The following is an 8,444-nucleotide window of genomic DNA, read 5'->3' on the forward strand; positions in this document are numbered from 1 at the left end:
CTAAGAAATAGAAGGATAGAAGACTAGAACAGAGTAGATATATAGTAGATAATAGCAAATAATTATTTGACAAAATAAAGATTTAAACTTCTGAGATAAGAATTTGTTATTTGGTTTAAAAAAAAAGTGCTGGGAAATCTGGAAAAGTCTGGCAGAAATTAAATATAGAACAATATCTTATACCATTTATCAAAATAAGATCAGAATGGATATGTGATCCAGATATATAGGGAGATAGCATAAGAAAATTAGAAGGTGGAATAAATTACCTATTAGATTTATAGATAGAAAAACAATTTATGAATAAACAAGAGAGAGCGAGCATTGTGAAGTATAAAATGGACAATTTCAATTATATCAAATTAAAAAGATTTTGTACAAATAAAACCAACATAACCAAGAGTAAAAGGAAAAGAGAAAACTAAGAGAACATTTTTATGGACAATTTCTCACATAAAAAGCTCATATGTCAAATATATAAAGAACTTTTTCAAATTTTTAAGAATAAGAGATTATCCAATTGGTAAATAGTCAAAAGATATGAATGGGCAGTTTTTTGATGAAGAAAACAAAACTTAACTCTGTGTGTATGTGTCTGTCTCTCCATGTGTGTTATATAAATACATATATATATATATATACAAATATATGTCATATGAAAAAATCTTCTAAATCATGATTATTGAAATACAAATTAAAACAAATCTTATGCCTATCAGGTTAGTTAAAATGATAGAAAAGGAAAGCAACAAAAGTTAGAAGGGATGTAGAAAAATTAGACATTTCATTGTTAGTACAATTGTGAACTGATTCAACTATTTTGAAGAATATAGAATTATGCTCCCCAAATTATAAAACTGTATATGTCCTTTTAACCCAGCAATACCACTATTAGGTATGTTTCCTAAGGTGATTAGAAAAAAAGAAAAATAATTTAAATGTTCTAAAATATTTATAGAAGCCCTGTGATGGTAATGAATTGCAAATTGAGGGGATGCTCATTAATTGGGGAATGGTTGAACAAGTTGTGGTATATCAAGGTAATGTAATACTATTTATAAGAAATGATGGGCTGGTTGCTTTAAAAAAAAACATGGAAAGACTTGCATGAAATAATGAAGAGTGAAATGAGTAGAACCAAGAGAAAGATATACATATACATGATGATAACAACTTTGAACGACTAAGTAATTTTGAGTATTATATACTGAAATTAATAACAAAGGACCTGTGAAAGATGCTATCCATATCCAGAGAAAGAATTGATAAACAGAAGTATGTATAATATGCTTTTACATATATGTATATATTTGTGTCTAATGATAGCCCTTTCTATGGTGGAGTGAGGAAGGAAGGAGAAAAGTAATAAAAAGTACAGAGCAGGGAACAAACAAAACTTGGAAGCAAAGAATAGTTGGGTAGTTTTGAAAAGACAGTTATGTAGTTAAGAAAAATAGAAAATAGAAAATCATAATTTTAAATTGAATGCTTTTTTATGTTGTGCTATCTATATGGAAATGTTAGAGGGGGTTGTATTTAGGTTCAAAATTAACAAAATTGAAAAAATAAAGAAAAGCAAATGGTGTCCCCAGAGTCACTGACCCCAACATATTCCTTGACTTTCAGATCTTTCAACTCTAGCAACTGTTGGGAATGATTCTCCCTCAGTGTGATTTTTGTCTTGGTGAGCTGAGAGCTTATTTTCCTCCTAGGAAAAGAGACCATTTACTTTTGTGCATTTATTTTATGGAGGGTTATTTTAATGTGTATATTTTCCCAAATTGTTTTACTGCTTGCTTTGATAAAGAATGGTTTTCAGTTTTGATGGAGGTGAGATGCACATGTGGAAATGTGTGGCCAAAGGGCAAATTCAGTTTCCAGGAACAGAAAATCTTCTTAAAGCCATAATCTACATTCTTAAAAAGGTCCTGTACCTTGAAGCTGCTTTCTCTCTCAAGCAGAGACAAACAGATTTTTTTTTCCTATATCTTTGTCTGTGCTAGTCTTCAGCATGTGCTGCTTGTTGGGTGTGTGCTTCAGGTTCTCTGATAACCAGGTCCATAGAAGGAAGGAATGTAATATTTTCTCTGGACTCATTCCTCCTTTTCCCAGAATGCCCTATAGTGTAAGTCACAAGGATCAGTTGATTTCTGGGAATGGAAGCCAGATTGCAAAAGTGATGAGAATTGAGTGGGAAGTGAGAAGATGAGGCAAAGATACTTGAATTCAACTGAATATCAATTTAGTAGTGAGAGGTAGGACTTAAAAATGGGACAATGTAGTTGAAAGGGATAGAAAAGAAAAGAAATGACTTCTTTTAAAGACTTGGGGAGACCTCAGAATATTTGTAGGCAGATAAAAAGAAGCCAATTAGTGAATAATTTTTATTAACCATTCACTATATAATAGGTACTGTACTAGATGCTAGGGTTTGTAAATGCATGTATCCCAAGGTACAGAGAGCCCCAACAGGGACTCTGGGCTCACAAGGACCCAGGTTTGGATATGGGTGCAGCCTGATTCCAAAAAGGTCAAATTTCTCTTTCTTTTGAGTTATCATTTTCTTTTTTTATTTAATAGCCTTTTATTTACAGGATATATGCATGGGTAACTTTACAGCATTAACAATTGCCAAACCTCTTGTTCCAATTTTTTAACCTCTTACCCTCCCACCCCCTCCCCTAGATGGCAGGATGACCAGTAGATGTTAAATATATTAAAATATAAATTAAATACACAATAAGTATACATGACCAAACCGTTATTTTGCTGTACAAAAAGAATCAGACTCTGAAATATTGTACAATTAGCTTGTGAAGGAAATCAAAAATGCAGGTGGGCAAAAATATAGGGATTGGGAATTCAATGTAATGGTTTTTAGTCATCTCCCAGAGTTCTTTCTCTGGGCATAGCTGGTTCAGTTCATTACTGCTCCATTGGAAATGATTTGGTTGATCTCGTTGCTGAGGATGGCCTGGTCCATCAGAACTGGTCATCATATAGTATTGTTGTTGAAGTATATAATGATCTCCTGGTCCTGCTCATTTCATTGAGTTATCATTTTCACATGGATTAATCAAGGAATGTCTCTAAGACAAAATTTAGGCATAACTTGAGTCCAGAGTATTCCAAATGTGTATGGAAGAATCCCCAAATCCTGCAATGTGGTTATTGGCTATAGTATAGCATTTATTTCATCTTTCAGAAAAGACAAATGATCTTCCAGGAGCCCATGAAAAATCTTAGCATTCGTTATTAGCTAATATCCTCCCATTTCCACCGCCCTCTTCTTTAATCTCAAGAAGGGAACTGACCTTGGGAATGCTATCAGGGAAGCCCCCTATCATTCAGATGAGTTCTTTCACAGCCATCTCCCTCACTACTTCCTACACCCTTTCCCAAAGACTCATATAATAACTGTGCTTTAAACTCTTCCTGAAAAATAAATATTCTTTGGGGCTCTTTTTTTTTAAAGTATACTTGCTGCTGAAGCAAGAACCATGCTCTGGAACTATCTGAACAAGCAGAGTCCATACCACTGACTTTGCTGTCTAGAGAAATCACAGAAATGATATGAATTGACTCTTTCCTTCTCCAAAGAAAATGAATCTGTAGGAATTCTTCTCTCTCCAGAAGATCCAGTGATATAATTCTAGAATTTCTGAATTTGAAGTCATCCAGTGACAACTCTCAAAACTGGTGCTACCCAGAAAATCCTCCTTCTTAGCTAGAAGGTTACTGTCTAGAATTACATAACCTAGAGAATTCAACGTCTGCTCACCCTCTCTTCCTTTATATAAGAAACTATATACATTGCTGAGAAATATTGTCCTAGACCTTTCCACCCATGCACATGGGAGATATAAATGACAAGACACTGTTGGAGCTTCTCACCAACTAACCCCAAGAGGGGATGCAGTTGTCACGGCAACTAGGTCCAAGGAGAGACAAGGCAAAGACAAGTGACAAAAACTCATTCTCAAACATGAGAGTCCTCAACAGAGGTTTGAAGGCAGTGGTGGAGGTTATAACTAATGCAAAGGAGGAGCATCTGAAATTCCAGGCCTGAAAGAGAGTTTGGATCAGAAAATGCAGCACTCAGAGGCAGTTGTGAGGCTGTGAGGGTGCTTGAAACATCAGCCTCTTAGAAAGAGGAACAATTAAGCACTCATCTGGGACTAGAACTCCAACTCATTAAGGTGGGACTAGAATGGTCTGGCTTCCTTCCAGTTGAGAAGTCTGTCCATTAATCAATCTACAAGCATTTGTGGTTGTTAGAGGCATTCCAGTGAATTCCACCTTCACCCTGGGGACTTGTAACTCTGTCCTAAAGGTCTGGATTCTACTCATTCAAGAGAGGAGAAGAAACTCAAGTTGCCCAGGCTTGCTATTGGTCATGAGCTTTAGATAAAAGATCATGAGATTTCAGAGTTAGGTGTGGAAGAGACCATTGAATGCAATGCCCTAATTTTACAGATGAGGCTGAGAGAAGACTTGCCCAGAATTACAAAGCAAATAAATGTCCAAGGAAGGATTTGAAATCAGGTCTTTATGACTTGAAGCCTATCTTAATAGCTTTTGAAGTCACCTACTTGCCTCAGGCGAGAGCCAAATTTCTGCGAATATTAGGAAGTAAAAGAAATAATGGTTTCAGAATAACAAAACCATGCAGTAGGAAAAAAAATGCATTTGCAATCAGAGAATCCCTTCAAGTCACTCCATATGTTTTGTTTTTCTCATCTGTAAAATGAGTAGGTAACCTCTAGATTTTTGTTCTTGAAACACAATCTCAGATTTTGATGAAAGGCCATCAGGTTCAACTGGAGGCCATCAAATTCAACTTGGAAACCATCAAGTTCAACTGGAAGCCATCAAGGTGAACTGGAGACCATCAAGTTCGACTTGGAGGTTATCAAATTCAACTTGGTGGCCATCAAGTTGAACTTGGAGGCCAATAAGTTCAACATACAGAACCAAAATTTGAAGCTGAGTCCTAGATCTAAAGCCAAAAGACATTAGATTTGAGTCCTGACTTTGCCACTTACTATCTTTGATGCTGTGCAAGTTATTCTCCTCTGAGCTTTAGTTTCCTCATCTACAAAATGGGGATTGAGGGACAGATTATCAAAATGGATGGAAAGCTGAGTTCTAAATCAGGAAGCTCTGGGTCCAAGTTCTGTCGCTGATACATACTAACTGTGTGACTTTGGGCAAATTAACTTTTCTAGCTATTTGGAGAATTTAGAGGTAGCGGGGAACTTCCCCATCATAGAGCTCTCTAAAGAAATTATAGAGTTGAACCAAAAATAAATAAATAAAATGAGTTATAATCTCTGCCAATTACTCCTTCCATGGCAGTTGTGAAGGGAACCTTCTGTTCATTCTAAAGTGCATATAAATGTGAAAGTCCCAGCAGACAGTTCTCTCCCACTCATCTAGATGCCTGTACATTCCCCTTCCTTCTCTTTGCTGTCTTTCCACTTCCTGGGAAAACTGAGGGTCCTTATCTCAATTCCTCCTCTCATAATACAAGGCTACCTATTCCAAAATAGGTATAGAATTTTACCCCTAGAATTCTAGGTGTATCTAATTCCAAATCTCACACTCCAAATTCCCCAAAGTCCTTCCTTTATGGAGAAGGAAAAAAGGACAGAGAGAAGATAAAGACTATTTTCCCTCCCATCCCCACTAGCTTCTCCAAGCAATTTTTTCTTTGAGGCAGGACTAGAATTATTCTGTCCTCTAATTTGTCAGGCTCTTGAATCCTGGATTCCTAATTGGCTTGCTGTTTTATCCAAAAAGCCTAACCACACTTTCTTCAGTCAATCACAACATATTTCATGTCATATCTAGCTGAACTGAATTGATTGATTGATTGAAAGGAAATATCTAAATCTGGTTCATCTTTCTGATTAATTTCATAGAGAAAGCTGATGAGCTCCCATCCTTATAAGTCAGGAGACATAATTAGCTCTAAGTGTAATCCTTTCTTTGAATATATCTCTTACAGAAACTATAGAAACAGTTACTGCCTTTTTTTTGTTTCTTTTTCTTTTGCTGAGGCAATTGGGGTTAAGTGACTTGCCCAGGGTCACACAGCTAAGAAAGTATTAAGTGAGAGCAGATTTGAACTCAGGTCTTCCTGACTTCAGGGCTGATGCTCTATCCACTGTGCTACCTAGCTGCCCTGGTTACTGCCTTTCTAAGAGCATAAGAAACTAAACTGAATTCTGATAATTTTGGGGGGATGAGGTAAGGGGATAATTTTAAAAGTCAATTCAGTTAAGAAAATGGGTTGATATGAATACCTTTCCATATAGAGTCAGGAAAAAAGTAACATTGTTGGGGTGGTTTTTTGGTTAATGGTCTGTGTGGATCTGCATATGTGGGATGAAGGAAAGTGAGGAGTTCAGGATGATGCTGAAGTCACCAACATCAAGACTGAGAGATTGGTGGTGTTTTTGACAGAAATAGGGGAGTTTGGGAAGAGGGAGGGTTCAGAGACCTTGTTGAGATTGGAAGGCATGAAAATAACGTTTTGGTCATGTATACTTATTGTGTATCTAATTTATATTTTAACGTACTTAGCATCTACTGGTCATCCTGCCATCTGGGGGAGGGGGTGGGGGGTAAGAGGTGAAAAATTGGAACAAGAGGTTTGGCAATTGTTAACGCTGTAAAGTTACCCATACATATAACCTGTAAATAAAAGGCTATTAAATAAAAAAAAAATAAAAAAATAAAATAAAATAGGTCAAACACTTTAAAAAAAAAAAAAGAGATTGGAAGGCATGAAATAATACAGTTGTGAGACTTCCTGTAATTCATTTAGCCGCTTTGGAGGAGAAAGAAGAAGAAGGAGAAGAACTGAGAGGAAGAAGATAAAAAGGAGGATGAAAGTAATTCTGGGCTGAGGATTGGCAAGGAAAGAGTAGCAATAGAACTAGGGTATGAGAGATTCTAAAACAAGATAATTCAAATTTGGCCTCAGATAAATTAGTACGACTGATCCTGGGTAAGTCATTTAACCTTGTTTTACCTCAATAAAATAAAGCAGAGGACAAGAAAGAAGTGAAATATCTACCTACTGATTTTAATAGTATTTTATTTTCCAAATAACATGTAAAGATAGCTTTTAACACTCATTTTTATAAAACTATTCCAGATTTCTCTCTCTCCTTTCCTTATCTCCCTCTTCCCCAAGAGCAAACAATCTGATAGATTAAATAAGTGCAATTCTTTTTTCTTTCTTTCTTTATTTAATAGCCTTTTATTTACAGGTTATATGTATGAGTAACTTTACAGCATTAACAATTGCCAAACCTCTTGTTCCAATCTTTCCCCGCCTTCCCCCCACCCTCTTCCCCAGATGGCAGGATGACCAGTAGATGTTAAATACACTGAAATATAAATTAGATGCACAATAAATATACATGACCAAACTGTTATTTCAGTGCAATTCTTTTAAACAAATGTTGCTATTTATCACGTTGTGCAAGAAAAACCAGAAGAGACTGGAGAGAGGAAAGTGTTCGTGAAGGAGGGTTTGGCGATCCTGGTAAGTCAGGTCCAAGGACGGGTGAAGCAGAGGAAGAGAAGCCTCCCAGCAAGCCAACAACAAAGGAGGGCTCCATTCGCTGTGCAGCCGAGAGCAAGACGCAACCTCTCCGGGTCTTAGGTTTTTCATCTTTTTTAATTACTCGGTTTCCAGGTTTTTATTACATTCATGATTGAGTTTGCGAAGAGCGGCGGCGACCTCCAGTAGGGCGCCTGGTTGAGTGATTTAGCATCTGTGAACAGAGGGACAGACAAAACGCGCGTCTTTGATCAGCCTGCCGTTGCAAGCGGGAGATTTCCCACAGGCGGACGTTGCGCGGGAAGCGCCCGCCGCGCGGGAAGCGCCCGGAGGAACCGCTCGCCGGTTCTGCCGCTTTGAGCCCCGCAGAGCGGAGGGCGCCGCCGCTGCAGCGCAGCCCGACGGCCACGGCCAGGGAAAGGCGCCCTCCTGGAGGAGATGGCGGCTCCGCCAGGCGGCGTCCCCCGGGATGGGGAGTCACAATGGCGAGCCCCGACAGCGGGGCCCGCCGGGGGAGGAAATGGACAAGGACACGGCACGGGGCGCGGCCTGATGCTGGGGTCAGCGGGTCCCAGAGCCCCGTGAGCGGTGGGAGAGAAGGACTAGGCCTGCGCGGCCGGACTTGGAGACCAAGGCCGTGTGATCTTGGACTGCCTGTGTCCTCGCCCGCAACCTGAGGGTCCTCCTCTGGGTCTCCGACTCGGGGGACGGTCTGAGGGGCTACAAGTAAAACGCGGAATAAGGGAAATGGATTCCAGCGTACTTGGGGAGAGGCTGGAAGCGTGCACAAGCTCACATCGCCTAACCTAGCAGGCGCACGCCTCCCGGCTCCGCCCGTGGGCGGGCGCGATGTCACGAGACACGCCCC

Source organism: Sarcophilus harrisii, chromosome 1 (assembly GCF_902635505.1).
Source record: "Sarcophilus harrisii chromosome 1, mSarHar1.11, whole genome shotgun sequence".
Taxonomy (NCBI): domain Eukaryota; kingdom Metazoa; phylum Chordata; class Mammalia; order Dasyuromorphia; family Dasyuridae; genus Sarcophilus; species Sarcophilus harrisii.